The sequence below is a fragment of the Anomaloglossus baeobatrachus genome, chromosome 9, assembly GCF_048569485.1.
Source record: "Anomaloglossus baeobatrachus isolate aAnoBae1 chromosome 9, aAnoBae1.hap1, whole genome shotgun sequence".
NCBI lineage: Eukaryota > Metazoa > Chordata > Amphibia > Anura > Aromobatidae > Anomaloglossus > Anomaloglossus baeobatrachus.
Genome location: NC_134361.1, coordinates 110,191,248 through 110,209,641, shown reverse-complemented (window position 1 = coordinate 110,209,641; position 18,394 = coordinate 110,191,248). Strand labels below are relative to the sequence as shown.

Genomic DNA, 18,394 nt, shown 5'->3' with positions numbered 1-18,394 from the left:
CACACCTGAACCCTACTGGGTCCGATACAGACTAGTATCCATAGATGCACAGCGCCTAATGGCTCCTGCACAGGCTGGAATATCCCTCGGCACAACATTAGAAACTCACAACTTGGACCTGTTTGTCTAAAAGGCTATCAAGTTGTTCCTCCTGAGGAACCAGAGGAGAGGTTGCTAAGCACTGGAAACCATGATAGGAAAGCATGCAGAGATAGGCAGGGACCCAAGGTGAAGGAACATCAAACATGTGCACAAGTGGACAAAAGAGAAACGATAAATGCAAGCAAGAGCAAACTCCTAACAACCTAACAGAAAACAAAACATAGGTGTAGGAAAGGTAAATTAGAAAATACAGACAAAACAATACTGGTCTCTGCTTAAAGCCTTAGGAATTCCTTAGCAGTAATCCACATAGATATATAGTCAGCAGAGAGAACTAGTAGCAGAGGAGTATAATTAGTCCCTTCCGGGATTTGATAGGACAGAGAAAATGAGCAAGTTACAACACCTGATAACTAGAGATGAGCGAACCTTAGAAGTGCTATATAGCAGGTACAGTGGAACCTTAAAAAAGTTCACTTTTTGACTGAGCCATGATCCGAACCTCAATGGAAGTCAGTAATTGAGTAGTTCGTGGTTCCGCCCACAGGCTGCCAGCCATAAGTAGAAAGACAATTTGAATAATTCCCAGAGGGTTATTGCAGCTATAAGGCCCCTCACCACTGACAGCTAGACTGGTTTGTCAGGTCTCCGTAAGGAGAATAGTCTTCCCCCGTGGTCCCCACATAGCTTCTCATAGGCCAGATCAGTTACCCACACTTTGCACTGACGAGGGGCAATCACCGTGTCTGCAAATTGGGATTCTGATCTGGCATATATCCTAGGTCACATGAAAAGGCTTGTTAAAAGGCCACTTTTGACTTTTTAGGATTGCTACTTCCAATAGTTGGTGCTAGAGTTTGTCTCCTTTCCTGGAGAGACAATTTGAATAATTCCTAGAGGGACATTGCAGCTATAAGTCCCCTGACCACTGACAGCCAGACTGGTTTGTCAGGTCTCCGTGAGGAGAATAGTCTTCCACCGTAGCCATAAGTAGAACACTTATGGAGGAATGTGGGTGGGGTTTTTAAAAAAAAAAAATGTTGTGTGTGTGCGTGCGCACTACATCTGATCACGCTGATTTTACCCCAGTACGAGCCGTTCAAGCACTGCAAGTGGCTCGCACACGGCTGAACATCACTCATATCCAAGCACAGTACTGCTCACTTAAGTGGTTTGAACTGGTAACTCACTCAAACTTCGAACCTGAACTTTGTTTTTTGGTTGTCAGTTTCCGAACCCGAACTCCAAACATTGAACCTCAAACCAAACTACTGATAACCTCAAACCAAAAGGATAGAAGCAAATGTAAAAGACAATCAGCATCTGGACAGGGACTGACCAGGCTGTGGCTCAGCAGGGAAGGAAATTGACCACACAGCATTGAGTCCCGCACCTGAGGCACCACACAATTTAGATGAAAAATCAACTGTTTATTCTGGATGAAAATTGGACAATTTTTTTTTAACATGTTCATGTCCACTTAGCCATAGGGCTCACTCCCACTTGAATATAAAACAGACAAGTGCAATGTTAGAAAAAATGCATTACACTCAGACCATGTTATTCAATGAGTTAGTGCTGATCTGCAATTTTTTTCAGCTATAATCAGTCTGATTAAAAATTTTCAGCATGCTGCGTATGGCTACATTTATCAGAGGACAGTCGCCAATTTAAGTCAATGGATGCGATAAAAAATACTGACAGCACGTAGACTATTCATATGCTGTCCTTTTTTTGCGGATACTGTTCTGTATCTTAGATCACTGTAAATGGTCATGTAAATTACTGCATAATAATAGTTGCTGAGAAAAAAATGCAATGCATACCAATGGCATATGCATGTCATATGGATGCTAGGTGAGAAAAAAACACACACTCACGTGACATATGGAATACCAAACACATTTAACGTGTTCAACTTTTCTGGATGAAAATTGGACCAGCCCTTGGAGTGATAACTGATTTTTCATCTAATATAATAGAAGTTTTATTTTTCTGCAAAAAGGGCTTATTTACATGTAGTATTTTTGATTTGTTTCTTCCTTGTGCTTTTTTATGCTGCTCCTCTCTTTTTATTACACTTGTTTCTGCTATACAGCTGGTGACATAAGTATTAAACTTGTCACCAATTTTCTAAGTAAATATATTTCAAAAAATATATTTCAATTTCTATTGACATGAAATTCTCACCAGATGTCAGTAACAAACCATCCAATCCACACAGGCAAATAAATCAAACCATAGATGAGCATATATTAAGTTATGTGTAATAACGAGAAATGACAGAGGGAAAAAGTATTGAACATATGCAGAAAGAGAGGTGCAAAAAGCAATGGAAAGTCATATCACCAACTGAAATCTATCAGTAATTAAAAAGAAATCCTGCCACTTACTGTAAAACAACATCTGGTTCAATTGATGACCTATGAAAAGGTGTCTCATTACCAAGGTACCACACAAGAAACATCTTGTGATGGATAAAATCAGTGAGCTGTTTCAATACATTTGCAACCTTATTGTTGCAAAACATACTAATGACATGAAGGTTCCAGTGAGCACTGTTTGGCCACAATCCAAAAGTGGAGAGAACATCATTTCACCATAAACTGTCCATGACCGGATAGGGCAAGCATCCCTGGCTGTGTTCAGTTCCTGTATAGGGTTTCGCTCCTGGTGGCTTCCCTGGGGGAGTCCGGTGCACGGCCCAGTGGGTCCACTCCTGGACTGATACGTAACAGATTGAACAAGCCATGGACCCCGCCGAGGCACAGGCGTCTCAGCTGGCTGAACTGCAACAGGAACTGGTGCAACAGCGTGAGACCCTAACCCGCATACTGAATTTCTTGTCGTCTGTGGACCACCGTTTGTACATGATACAGACCGCAGCCACATCCCCATCGACGCAAAAAACAGCAACTGCATCCGCACCTGTTTTCTCCTCAGCGTCGCAACTCCGCCTCGCTGCTCCACCTCGTTATGCTGGGGATTACAAGACCTGCAGAGGCTTCCTGAACCAGTGCTCCCTGCATTTTAAGTTACTCCCACATCTGTTTGTCTTGGACCAAGCAAAGGTGGCCTTCATGATGTCCCATCTTGAGGGGGAGGCATTGGCTTGGATGAACCCCCTGTGGGAGCGAGAAGATCCGGTTACCCACGACATTCGGGAGTTTTTGGAGACCTTTCACCGAACCTTTGACGAGTCCGGGCACACCGCCTCAGTGGCTTCTTCGCTCCTTCGGGTACGCCAAGGCTCCCTAACGGTTGGCCAGTACGCCATCTGTTTTCGCACGCTTGCCTCTGAACTAGGCTAGAACAACGAAGCATTGTCTGCCGCCTTCTGGGAGGGACTTTCCGGTCGCATCAAGGACAAGTTGGCAGGCCATGATATCCCACCTACTTTGGATGGCCTAATCTCTCTGGCCTCCCGGATTGACCTCCGCTTTCAAGAACGGTCCCAGGAGGTCATCCGTGAGAGGAGACCGGTACGACATGTTCCTACTCCTAAGACTTCCGTTCCCCCACAGTTGATGTTGTCCGATTCATCTATCGGTGAACCCATGCAAGTGGATCGTCTGGGTCAAGCTGCACTGCGCCCGGCAGAGCGATTTGCTAAGGGTCTGTGCCTATATTGTGGAGATAACACACATCTGATCTGTTCCTGCCCTGAGAGGCCGGAACCCCAAGGCCCAGGGTTTGTAGGATAGGTCACTCTAGGCACGAAGTCCCTCTGGTCTTTGGTCATGCCGACCGTCCAAGTGACAGTGGAGGAGTACCTGTTCACTGCGGAGGCATGCCTGGATTCCGGCTCAGCGGGCAATTTTATTCAACAGGCCACGGTGGACAGATATCACATACCGGTCACGCCACTATCGGATCCCCTGGTAATCACTTCCGTGGATGGGTAACCCCTCTCTGAGTCCTTGTTCCTCATCACAACTCCCGTGAAACTCCATATGGGCGCATGGCACACGGAACAGATTGCCTTCTACGTGCTGCCGAAGTTGGCTCACCCAATTCTGTTGGGCCTACCCTTGCTGCAAGCACATGAACCCATCATTAGTTGGCGTTCTGGGGAGATCATCAAATGGGGCCAGGCCTGCCGTGAGCCTTGTCTGCAGCTAGTTCGTCCATTCCATCTGCCTCCGTCACCAGAAGCCCTATCCCGGTCCTTTGTACCTGCAGAGCAGGTGGAAGAGAAGGATCAGCCCATCGTCTGTCATATAAAGTCATATCGGTCATATCGGTGTCTCCGGTCATCGTCTGTCATATACAGTCAGATACAGTCATATCGGTGTCTCCGGTCACTTTGTCACGACTTTCCCCGGGGAGGACCTTCGTTGCAGCGAATGACAGACGGAGAGTTCTTCTTTGGGGCCATTCCTCGAAGGAGGCAGGACATGCGGGTCAGAAGAAGACTCGGTGCCTGATCGCTCATCACTATTGGTGGCCATCTCTCCGTAAGGACGTCTACTCTTTTGTGTCATCATGTCCGTCCTGTACCCGCAACAAGAAACACCGGCAGCTACCCTCTGGTTCTGGTGTCCCTGCTGCCGATGTGCCCTCCACAGGTTTCTCCAACATACGGAGTGCCGTCGAGACATCCTTGGAACATGCCTCTCTTCGGATGGAAAAACATGCCGACAAATGACGCCTTGATCCTCCTTGTTTCTACCCGGGGGATGAGGTGTGGCTGTCCTCCCAAGCCGTTCGGCTGAAGATCCCATCGTACAAGTTGGGCCCCCGGTATATCGGTCCCTTCCCGGTTCTCAAACGCATCGACGAAGTCTCGTACACACTGCAGACTGCACACTTCCGTCCACGATGCATCTCCCGAACGTCTTCCATGTATCCCTGCTCAAACCGGTCGTCCTCTCGCCCTACTTCCCTGATACCGGTAGTTCTCCTCCTCCTCTTGCTGGTGATGATAATGTGTGTGAGGTAAGAGACATCTTGGCCATGAAGAGGGTGAGAGGTAGGTCGTATTTTCTCATTGATTGGGAGGGCTTCGGTCTTGAATTTCGATCCTGGGTACCTCAGGAGGACATTGCTGCTCCTCTGCTGTGCCGGTTCCCGACCAGGTTGCGGGGAGGGGAGCGTGAGGGGGGGGTACTGTCACACTCCCTGTGTCGCGGCACCGCTCCGTACCCACTTATCCGGTCTCTGTGTCCTGGCACCGCTCTGTACCCACTGATCCGGTCCACGTGCTCACCAATCGCAGCCGCTGCTCCCGCTCCTGCTCCCCTGCGTCCCCCCGTGCTCCCTGCTCGGCCTATTGTGCTTGCCTCTGGCTCCCGGGCTTCACGCATGCGCGTTAGGGCGCGGGCACACTCAGTCACCTTGTCTTATAGGGCCAGCATCCCTGGAACAGGATGTGGCTGATTGCAGGTGCAGGGTATAAAAGACTTCCTGTTACTTACGGGCGGTGCTAGCTCAACAAGTTCTCTAAGCTAGTATCTTGTGATAGTGTTCAAGCCCTTTGTGTTCGGTCATTAACCCTGTCTCTGTCCTCAGAACCTGACGCCCGGTTTGCCTCAGCTGGTCCGGCTCCCTGGAGATACCCCAGTGTCCGTTTGCAGTGGATCTATCCATCACCTCCCTGCTTCACTTCGACATCGGTGCTGGATTCCATCTGAAGTCTCCAGTGCGCACACGTCACTGATCCCGGACTCTGCCTGTGGTCCTCACCCGGCTCCGGTCATCCGTTCCGCTTCCCTCTGGACTTTGCGAGGACGCCCCCGGTAGCCCGCCTGTGTTCTGGGCACTGTGCATCTAGGCTCTCTGGGGTGGTCGCCATACAGTCCCTGTATAGGGGCTCGCTCCTGTCCTGGTGGCTTCCCTGGGGGAGTCCGGTGCACGGCCCAGTGGGTCCACTCCTGGACTGATACGTAACAGCCTGTACACACACTCACCATGCAAGACTCCAATGCTGAACTAAAGCATGTTCAAGTGCATTCAAATTTTGCTCAGCAACATTTAGACAATCCTGTGAAACACTGGGAGAATTTAATCTGGTCAGATGAGATCAAAATTGAACTCTTTGGATGCCATAATGCACACCATGTTTGGAAGCCGTTGACACCATACTAACAGTGAAGTTTGATGGTGGAAACATCATGGTGTGGGGCTGTTTTCAGCATACGGAACTGGCAAGATTCATAAGATTGAAGAAAGGATGAATTGACTAATGTACCAAGACTTGATAAAAATCTGCTGCCATCTACCAGGATGATGACGATGAAATGAGGGTGGACATTTCAGCCAGACAATGATCCTAAACACTCAGCCAAGAAAATTCTCAATTGGTTTCAGAGAAAGAAATAAAGCTGCTAGAATGGCCAAGTCGATCACCTGATCTGAATCCAATCGAACATTTATGTGAGGAACTAAAGCTCAGAGGTGGGCTTCAGACACTCCACAGCACTTCCCGTGCCTCTGCGGTGGTCAGTTTGGACATAAAGACAATGAGGAACCAATTGCAGATATGGAAGGGAAGGCAGCAGTGTCGGAACTATTAGGTATACAAATGAGAGAAATGTATAGTCATATTTTCAATGGGAGGAGGGGGGTTACGCCATAAGACTCCCTCCACCTCAATTTCAAAAAATATTCCAAAGAAAATGGATATCTGAATCAGTTACTCATCAGTATGGGTGTGACAACAATTGTAGCAAAGACAGTTGCTGTTATAAGGTCTAATATTGGTTAATCTTTTTTGAAAAAGCAGGTTTGCTCCTAAATGCTCTTGTAAAAGCACTTAAAAAATACTAAAAATAATGAACACATGCACAACAAGGACAAAACAACTTGCTGTAAATGTGTTCAGTATTTCTGAGCTTTTTTTAACCACTTCAGACTTTGTAAGCTGTAAAGTGGTTAAAAACAGTGATCCAACCATTCTTCAGGTGGCCGTCACATGGAATTCGCTCAGTGTTCAATGTTTCAGTACTTTTTGCACAACTTACTGTTCTCTAACAAGGAGCTTAATAGCAAAATTCACATTAAGTGTTTGTGCTATGAATCGCCCAATAAATTTTGGGGTTCAATTAGAATTGGTATTTATCAGTCATCCTCATCATGCTGTTTACATTTTGACATCCGAAGAAAGACTGTGGAAAAAAAGCGCAAATAGGGTCTTACCCCAATATGTGTAGGGTAGGGAGGGGGGAGTAAATACACTCACCAGATGCAGTTGTGAAAGTCACAACCACTATAACCGCATGTAATGTCGATCCTCGGCTGCAGCCACCAAACAGCAGATAACAGAAAGCGAAGGAGAAAGGTGTTCAAATGCCGCGCCAACGGATCACTAAGGCAGATGTTCAGATCAATGTCACTTTATTGTCATATAGGTCGACGCATTTCCGGAGCATCTGCCCCCTTCATCAGGACCACCAGGAACAGAAATAACATCAAATCTCTCGACCTATATGACAATAAAGTGACATTGATCTGAACATCTGCCTTAGTGATCCGTTGGCGCGGCATTTGAACACCTTTCTCCTTCGCTTTCTGTTACATTTTGACATCATGAGAGCAAGAGAACACCTAACAATTTCGCAGTAGTACCGCAACATGGTAAAAGTACCTATCTAAGATTGGATAACAACCCTACATCTGCCTTTAATATTGAACTGCAGGAGATATTGGATCGAGCATGCCGCAGCGGAGTTATTCCCAAGAAGGTTATGGATAGCCGTGTGGTAAAACATCCTAAAACTCCTACGTTCTATCTACTACCTAAGGTCCACAAGGATGCCACCAATCCCCCTGGACGTCCCATCGTCTCGGGGATTGGTGGCATCTGCGATCCCATCTGCAAGTTTGTGGACCACTATTTGAAACCGCTGGTTTATGATTTACCATCATACGTCAGAGATACGACTGACGTATTAACCAAAATGGAGGGGCTCCACATCGACCATGATATGTGGATTGTAACGGCTGATGTGGAGACCCTCTATACGTGTATCTCACATAATGATGGACTGGAGGCTGCTCGACTGTTCCTCGAGGGTGGTGAGTGGGATGGTGCTGTTCGTGGACTGATTATTGAACTCCTTGAATTCGCACTGACGCATAATGTGTTTGTCTTTAAAGACAGATTTTATTTGCAAAGACGTGGCACCGCCATGGGGGCAGCATGCGCACCATCTTATGCCATCTATTCTTAGACATGTGGGAACGGAGACTCTTCCATGAGAACAACCAATTCTCCAACCACGTTTTTCTATGGCTAAGGTATATTGATGACGTGCTGTTCCTGTGGCAAGGTGCCAGGTCTGGGCTGGATGAGTTCATGAGAGCCATTAATAAGAACAATCTGAACATTAGGCTGACACATTGTGCGCATCAGAGGCGAATGGAATTCTTGGATATACTATTTGAAGTGGGCGACGATGGCGTGTTACTGACAGACATTCACAGAAAGGATACTTCTGTGAATTCTCTCTTACACGCATCGTCGGCCCACACCAGGTCCACGATAAGGGCTGTTCCCATGGAACAATTTTTGATGGTCAGGAGGGTATGTTCCACGGACCAGAGATTTGAGATGCAGGCGGATGAGATAAAGGAACGTTTTTTACAAAGGGGTTATAGTAAACGTAACATCAAAAAAAGCTATCTAAGAGCCAGGCATACCCAGAGGGAGCAGCTCCTCTTTGAGTCAACCCCCCCCAGAGAGCAACAAAAATGTGCTGAGGTTCATCTCCACGTTTAATTGTAGATGGGATCAGACGAGGGATTCCCTGTCCAGGCATTGGTCGGTCTTGCAGACGGACCCATGCCTGGCGGGGATTATCCTGCAGTCGCCGCTTATGACATCTTGGAGAGCAAAGAACCTCAAAGATATTCTGGTGGACAGCCACTATGTGGCAAGACCAAGTAATCCATTCACTACCTCTGGGGTGGTGACAGCGAAGGGTGGTTGCTTTCCCTGCGGGGAATGCTTGGCTTGCAAAGAAAAAAACATCATTAGGGACATTGGGTTTAGCTCCGCTGACGGCAATAAATCATTTAAAATTTCGAGACATATCTCCTGCAGCAGCATATACGTCATATACTTGGCAACCTGTCCATGCCAAAAAAATGTATGTTGGACTAACATCAAGACAATTCCGGACGAGAATAAGGGAACAAGTCCATGATATCTGTAATTCCAAACAGAGTTTGGATGTGTCACTCCTCAGAACCATTCCAAGACATTTTCATGTCCACCATAACTGTGATCCTTCAGGATTGAAGGTCAGGGGCATTGACATTCTACACTGTGGCATTAGGGGTGGTGATTTGAAGAAGCAGCTGGCCCAATTAGAGTGCCGGTGGATACTCACTCTGGGAACTATGGCCCTTATGGGGCTAAATGAAAAACTTAGGGCCGCTTTACACGCTACAACATCGCTAGCAATTGCTAGCGATGTCGAGCGCGTTAGCACCCGCCCCCGTCGTTGTAACGATATGTGATGATCGCTGCCGTAGTGAACATTATCGCTACGGCAGCGTCACACGCACATACCTGCTCTGCGACGTCGCTGTGACTGCCGAACAATCCCTCCCTCAAGGGGGAGGTGCGTTCGGCGTCACCACGACATCACAGCGACGTCACTAAGCTGCCGCCCAATCAAAGCGGAGGGGCGGAGATGAGCGGGATGAACATCCCGCCCACCTCCTTCCTTCCTCATTGCGGGCGGGAAGCAGGTAAGGAGAGGTTCCTCGTTCCTGCAGTGTCACACGTAGCGATGTGTGCTGCCGCAGAAACGAGGAACAACATCGTTACTGCAGCAGCAACGATAATTGCGATTGGAGGGGGAGGTCACCGATTAGCGATTTTGAACGTTTTTGCAACGATTCAAAATCGCTAATAGGTGTCACACGCAACGACATCGCTAACGCGGCCGGATGTGTGTCACAAAATCCGTGACACCAACGACATCGCTTTAGCGATGTCGTAGCGTGTAAAGCCACCTTTAGTTTTTCTTCCTTTCTTTGAGCCCTTCAGTCTGGGTTGTTTACTTGGTTATCCAGATCCATATAGTAAATTATTATAAGTTTTTATCAAGAATGAGTGGGAACTATAAATATGGGGGTGGTGCAAGTATAATTGTGACGCCCTGGCCAGCCAGGTAGTCACAGATAGGGCCCCGCATTACACCGTTCCCTAACAAGGTGACAGCAGCCAAACATATAAAACCCTAGTCACCCCCTCAGTGCTTGATGGACACACTAGGGGGCGGAACCAGGCGGTTGGAAGACGCCCACTGAGGAGTCTCAGACAGCCTGGGGTGGGAAAGTTTAGTCTAGTCTAGAAGTTCAAGTCTAGAGGTCAAGAGGAGAGGTGTGGGCTGAAGCTGTGAGCAGCTCCAGCAGAGGAAGGACCCAAACTGAGCCGGTGCCAGGGTAGGAGCCCTGGTACTGCTGGCTAGGAGGCAGATGGAGGCCCCTGTCTGTAGGAGCCAGGAAGACGGTTCGGTGGTACCGTGGTGGACCAGAACAGGGTAGTGGCCCGCCGGTACCGACCCGGGGAACCGACTAAGAAACCGGAGCACAAAGGGGGGTACTCAGACCCTGATGCTAGGTCCAGAAGCTACTGGGGGCTAGCTAATTAACTGATTGAGGCCAGGACTAGAGGTCCTGTCCCACCCAAAGTCCTGACTGAAGACAACAGCCCAACGAGGGGGATAGAAAGCCACCACCACGGCACAGAGATTCCTCGGGCCAGTGTCTGCGGGCAAAGGGCTCCTCAGGCAACCAAAAGCCGGGAGAGGACTCCTGAGGTTGCAAGCGCAGGTAGTCTTCCATCACAAACAGGTGCAGGAGAAAGGCAGAAACCACCAACCGGGTGGGGGACCAGACTACAGCCGACTGCGGGCACCAACCACCATCACCTTGGTTTACCAGAGACTCGTGTGTTTACTAATCGTGAGTACACCAGTGCCCTTCGGCCGCCCATCTCCCTGCACCGCCAAACACCCCCAACGGGTCCCGGAGCCACCATCCCTGCCCACAAAGGGGTTAACAACTTGCTGCGCAACATCTCCCCTGGGTGCCCCATAGCTGCAGCGGTGGTGTCTACCTTCACCACATGCCGTGGGTGTCGTCACGAACTTAAACACGGCTCCGGCCATACACATACGTCCCCAAACCGCAAACCCCTTTTTGATCGATGTGACCGCAGGACCCTCGGGTCCGGAGACCCTCGAGCCACCCACTGAAGGTCCGGATCCGAGCGGCTCGGCTGCCGAGCACGGGGTGGTACATAATAATCCTGGGGATGTGGTTGATGAGATAAAAAACAATATATGATGCAATATGGTTTATGGTTTAATTGCAATATAGAGATACCTTTTGCGATTTGGTCTTGCGACTCTTTTTTAATTGTGCCTGTTTTGTTGTCATTGTTTTTAATAGTAATTTCCATATACTGAACATTCTCCTCATCTATGCACCAAGAACATGCTGGTGACGAAATAAAGCGATGATCAGTGCATAAGAAGATAGATAAGCCTTTGACATCTAAAATCATTGGCCAAATTGTTACTCAGTATATGTGGAGTCGTGACAAACATGGATGGAGGAACAAATGAAATGCAAACCATCGATATAAAGATATAACAGAATTGTTATGATGTTCTGTATTGCTAATATGTCCTTTATTCATGTATGTAAATTCATGTAATTAAATGTAGTGAATAGTTTAATATTTAGGTATGTTGGCATAGGAACAATGATGTACTCACATTGGTGGGTTAAAAACTGTGTATTACGATACAATGGCCACTTTTTGATTGATATATTGAATATTGCCATATGTCCACTGCAGGTGGTGTTTATGTGGGAGGTTTTTCCCTTCGCTTTACATGCCAGGATGAATTAGATGTCTATTGTTGATTGTTTGCCTGCGCTGGCCATCGTGACGCTGTGTCCGTGTGTGATCCCTGTTGCCGCTCATGCGCGCGTGATGTGACTTCTAGGTGTCGGCGCCCGGCGGCCTCAGTAAGCCCAGTGCGCATGTCGAGTGACATCAGTGAGGGAGTTCCCTTTGACGTGCGCTCTGGGAGTGAGTGCTGCCGTGCGCTGACACAATTTCCGGGTCTCCCATCCCGTGCGCATGTGCCGCTATAGCAGCGATGTAACACGGGATACTCGTTACTGATCACCAATGACACATATAGATATAAAATGGGGAGCGTGATGAGTGGCACTTCCACTCGCCTACAGCCCGCTGATGAAGCATACGCGACACGGGCGTCCGGGATAAGGTCACTTCCTCACCCACCTCTGAACCAGCACTATTAGGTTTCCTATCTACACACTATGGGTAAGTTCACAAGATTATTTACTATGTAATTTAATCTTAATATATGATCCTGTAGTGTACCTCCATTAATACAAAATTGTTATTTAACTCATGATGTTACTAACCTATATGGAGTAGTGATGGGGTAAACTGTGCCAGTTCTTTGGTGAGTGTGATAGAATCCACCTGTTACCTCATGTAATTTCATTATATGGAAAGATAAACTTTTTAACTATTGTATGTCTATTTGAAAATAAAATTAGTCTTTTATACTTGGATAAGTCTCCTGCACGTGTTTTTGAGCATGAAGTATTGTGTTGAATTTTGGGAGTAAATTCCACATTATATTATCCATACAGGGATTTTGATATAACTTAGTATGATGAATTTGAAAAATTACATATATCCCAGTTTGTCTATGACCTATTTGATATTGCCAGTCTTCAAGCAGGGTGTTCTCAGATGGAAGTGGCCACAAAGCTTAGAATTTCAGAGAGTAACATCAGCAAGTTGCAACAGAAATACAGAGAGACCGGAAGAATCACAGAAATTCCTAGAAGTGGATGTCCTTTGGCCACATCCCAGACTGATGACTGATTCATTGTGAACAATGCCCTTAGGGACCGGATGATAAATGTCACACAACTCCAGGCACATTTAAGGGAAGTGAGAGGCACTAAGTGTCAAGTCAGATCATTCAAAACCATTTACATTAGCATGATGTGAATTCCAGATGACTTGCAAGGGACCCTGACTACACCACCAGGCACAGGCATCAGCTACGCTGGACGAGGGACCAGTGGCCTCAGTGCTGTTCACTAATGAAAGTCGATTCACGCTGAGCAGAAATGATGGCTGCCAATGATGTTGGAGATTTCAAAGAGAGCGCTATGTATCAGTCACTGTTGTCACCAGACAAGCCTTTGGTGGTGTTAGTGCATGCAGGTGTGTTCAGTTACTACAGCACCACTCTACACTGTGTGAATGGTACAGTGACAGCCCCTACTACTAGAATAACATTAATCCAATCATTGTGCCTCTGCATGAACAACACAGGCCTAATTTCATTGTTATGGATGACAATGCTCCAGCTCATTGAGATCACATCATTAGGGAACGGCTGCTGGAGACTTGGATACCTCAAATAGAGCGGCCTGCACTTTCTCCCGACCTAAATCCCATAGAAAACCTATGAGATCAGCTGAGTCGCCATGTAGAGGCTACAACTCTGTACCCCAAAACCTCAATGACCTCAAGGCCGCCCTTCAAGAACAGTGGGATGCCATGCCTCAGGAGATAAGAAAATGCCTTGTCCGTATCTAAATCCCATTGAACACCTGTGGAGAGATCTTTGCATTGCTGTTGGGAGAAGGCACCTTCACATATGAGAGATCTGGAGCAATCTGCAAAAGAAGAGTCCAAAATTAAAGGTGAGAAGTGTAAGAAGCTTGTTGATGGTTATAGGAAGAGAGCGATTTCAGTTATTTATTCCAAAGGGTGAGCAACCAAATATTAAGTTGAGTGTGCAAACTATTTTGTCCGGCCTATTTTTGGAATTTTGTGTTAAAATATGTCCAATGTGCCTTTTTCCTCAGTTTTTTGTGTTGTTCCAAAACACACAAAGGATATAAACATGTGTATAACAAAACATATGTAATTGCAATAATTTTGTTAGAGAAATACTTCATTTTCTGGAACAATCTCAAGGATGCCAACACATATATATCTCAAGAAAAAAAAACATTCGCATCGCACACAGTTTGTTGCCATTATTTCCCATTTTCCTGTACAAAAGTGTATTTTTCCTATTAGCCATTATAAAAATTAAAAACGTTGAGCTAAAAACATTTTAGTGGTTTAAATGTAATTCTTCTTATCACTACCCAATGGTATAAAATTCTGTGAAGCACATGTGGTATCAATAAGCTCACTGCACTCCTAGAGAATTAATTCATGGAGGGGTGCAATTTGTAAAATGGGGACACTTGTGGGGGATTCTGCTGTTCTGGCACCTCAGGGGCTCTTCTAATATGACATGGAACCCACAAACAATTCCAGCACTGTAATATGGTGATCCTTCCATTCTGAGCTTTACATAGTGTTTTTGAACACATATGGGGTATTGGCGTACTCAGGAGAATATGCGTAACAAATTGTACCTTTACTTTTGTCCTATTACCCTATTGAAAATTAAAAACTTGGGAACAAAGCAACATTTCATTGGCAAAAATGGGAAATTTTCATTTACTCAGCCCAATGTTATACAATTCTGGGTATCGCCTGAAGATCAAAAATACTCACTACACCCCTAGATAAATTCCTCTAGAGGTGTAGTTTCCAAAATAGGGTCACTTGTGGGGGTTTCTGCCATTTTGCCATGTCAGGGAATCTTCAAATGTGACATGTCTGCAATCTATTGCAGCCAAAATGGTGCTCCAAAATTCAAATACTACTATTTCCTTTATGAACCCTGCCATGTGCCTAAAAAGTAGTTTTCAACCACTTATGGGGTATCTGTGTATGTAGGAGAAATTACACATCAAATTTTATGATCCACTTTCTCCAGTTACCCTTGTGAAAATTAAAATTTGGGGCAAAAGCAACTTGTTTATGGGAAAACTGTATTTTATCATTTTCACGACTCAACGTTATAAAATTCTGTGAAGAACCTGGGGTGTTCAAGGTGCTCACCAACCATCTAGATAAATTCTTTGAGGGGTGCAGCTTACAAAATGGGGTCATTTGTGGGGGAGCTCTACTGTTTAGGCACATCAGGGGCTCTGCAAACAAGACATGCATTTAATATCTATTTCAGCCTTTTTTGCATTCCAAAAGTCAAATGGACCTCCTTACATTCCCGTGAAGCACCTAAAGGGTTAATACACTTTTTGAATGATGTTTTGAGGATTGTGAGGGGTGTAGTTTTTAGAATGGTGTCACTTTTGGGTATTTTCTGTCACTAAGGCCTCTCAAAGTCAAATCAAATGTGATGCGGTCTCTGAAAAATATTGGTTTTGTAAATTTTGTTAGAAAAATGAGAAATTGCTGATCAACTTTGAACCCCTTTAACTCCCAAACAAAAAAAATATATTTCAAAAATGATGCTGATGTAAAGTAGACATATGGGAAATGTTATTTAGTAACTACAGTATTTTGTATGACATAACTCTCTGGTTTAAAGGCGTAAAAATTAAAAGTTTGAAAATTGCAAAATCTTCAAAATATTCACCTAAATTCCAATATTTTCCCAAATAAACACAAAAAATATTGGTCTAAATTTACCACTAATATGAACTACAATACAGTGGAACCTCGCTTAACGAGTAACCCACTTAACAAGAATTTCGCTTAACAAGCAAAGCTTTCTGTAAATTTGTAACCCGCTTTACGAGAAAGCTTTGCTGTACGAGCAAAATCCTCACCTCACACACTTCCGGTTCCGTACATCCACCGCGCTCTGACCCGCACTTGCAGTCCACACAAACACACACATGTTTGCACAAAACACACACACACAAACACACACGCACGCACACACATACAGTATTATGCTCACCTTACCTTCCGTTCCACCGCCGGCCTCATGGTTCTTGTAGTTCCCGGGTACATCGCGACGTCCTCGCGGCGAACTACAAGACCCAGGAGGCCGGCGGTGGAACGGAAGGTAAGGTGAGCATATAATATAACATAATATAGTGTACCGTCCGTTTCATCGCCGGCCTCCTGGGTCCTGTAGTTCGCCGCTGCGCTCCAGTCCACGCTGTGTATCGGCATCCATAGCGACGAGGGAGGAACGTCCTGTCGCCGCTACTGAAAGGCAGCATGCTGGCCAATCAGAGGCAAGCGGCTCTGTCTTTGATGTCAGTGCTCTGGCTGGGAAGTTCCTCCCTCGTTGTTATGGTAACGTGATACACAGCCCGGCCCGATGGAATGGAAGGTAAGGTGAGTATATAATATGTGCGTGTGCATGTGTGCTTGTGTGTTTGTGTGAGTTGGTGTGTGTTTGTACGTGTTTGGCTGGAAACACATCTATGCAAGTAAAATCGGTCCGACTGGGCTGAAAAAAACTCGGCTGATTTTAGTTCACGTTAGGTGCGAGTGCAACGCAACTGCGATCCTTTTTTTGAATAAATTAATGATTTGGCTCGCGTGTGCGACACGTGTGTGTCGCGATTACGATGCTAGTTTCCTGCAACATCTTAACTACATTAAATTGATTACACATGTGTCATTTATTTTACCTTTGGGAATGTGATGTCACATTCATCTGTTGAATATTTAATGAGCGTAGTTCCTGCCACACTCGCAAAATGTGAATGGTGGTGCGCGTGTGTGATCCTACTTTTAATCTTTTAATCCCCTTCCATAGGAAATCATTGGGACAAATGGTGCGAGAAACTCGCAAAAAAGCAGCATGCTGCGATTTTTTTCTCGGTCCGATTTGGACTGAGAAAAAAAATCGCAAATGCGAGCTGAATCATTGACTAACATGTGTCCGATTCCAATGCGAGATTTTCTCGCATTGCTCTACTGCGAGAAACTCGCAAGTGAGAAGCAGCCCTCTGTGTGCGTTTGTGCGTGTGTGGAATGACAGAATAGGGGACCAGGATGGGAAATTTAACACGTTGTGGAACGAATCGTTTGCATTGCTATGATTTCCTATGGGAAATCTTGCTTTGCCTAACGAGTAACTTGGTTAACAAGCACAATCCCAGAACGGATTGTTCTCGTTAAGGCTGCTTTCACACATCCGGTTTTTCCTGTGCAGCACAATCCTGCGCTTTGCAGAAAAAACGCAACCGTTTTTTTTTGCCGCCGGTTGCGTTTTTTTTTGCATAGACTTTCATTAGTGCTGGATTGTGCCGCATGGGCTTGCATTCGGTCCGGTTTTTGCCACATGCGGCAGATTTAGCCGATGCGGCGGCCGGATGGAACGCTGCCAGGCACGTTTTTCTGTCCGGCAAAATAAAACGCATTGCGCCGCATCCGGCCGATGCGGCGCGATTTGCAATGCAGGCCTATGGATGCCGCATCCGGCTGCCGTATGCGGTTTTTTCCACTGTGCATGCTCAGTAGCGTGCCGCAAGCGGCAAAAACCGGACGGGCCGCATGTCAAAAACTTATGCAAAGGATGCGGTATTGTTGCCGCATCCGTTGCATAGGTTTTAGAGCCGCATGGGCCGGCTCTGCTAAAACAGGAGGTGTGAAAGCAGCCTTAGGCCCCCTTCACACGTCCGTGAAACACGTGCGTGTTTGGTCCGTTTCCGTATATACCGGAGACACGGCCAAACGTGCACCAATGTTAATCTATGATTGTGGTCACACGTCCGTTATTTCATTATGTCCGTGTGTGCGTGTCCGTGATCCGTATGTGTTTGCGTTTTGCACGGATGTATGTCCGTTATCTACACGGAGCACGCACACGTGGACACAATGAAAGTCTATGGGTATGTGCACACACGTTAGTAAACACGTATGCATCTACCTATAGTCCGTGTCCGTTTGGTGTTTTTATTTCTAGTGATGTCGGCTATTCTTTCTATTTCTGTGTATGTCGGTCAATCTCCCTGAGTCCGTCTGTCGGTCTCTCTGTCTCTCTGTCGGTCTCTCTGTCTGTCTGTCCCTCTCTCACAGTCTGTCGGTCAGTTTCCCCCCCTCTCTCATACTTACCGTTCCCCGATCTCCGGCGCAGCGCTGCACGGCATTCACACTGCTGCGGCGGCTTTTACTATTTTGAAAAAGCCGGCCGCTCATTAAACAATCTCCTATTCCCTGCTTTCCCCGCCCACCGGCGCCTATGATTGGTTGCAGTGAGACACGCCCCCACGCTGAGTGACAGGTGTCACACTGCACCCAATCACAGCAGCCGGTGGGCGTGTCTATACTGTGCAGTAAAATAAATAAATAAATAATTAAAAAAAAACGGCGTGCGGTCCCCCCCAATTTTAATGCCAGCCAGATAAAGCCATACGGCTGAAGGCTGGTATTCTCAGGATG

At 46.4% G+C, this 18,394-nt stretch overlaps 1 long non-coding RNA gene across 1 annotated transcript in view; it reads left to right on the top strand.

Annotated features, from left to right (window-relative positions):
- LOC142250527 (uncharacterized) overlaps positions 1–12,537 on the top strand; it is a 119,656-nt gene extending 107,119 nt beyond the window's left edge. Inside the window, exon 3 of the long non-coding RNA XR_012725209.1 lies at positions 11,509–12,537. This is a non-coding gene — a long non-coding RNA (uncharacterized LOC142250527). The remainder of the gene's footprint in view (positions 1–11,508) is intronic.
- Positions 12,538–18,394: the final 5,857 nt, after the last annotated feature.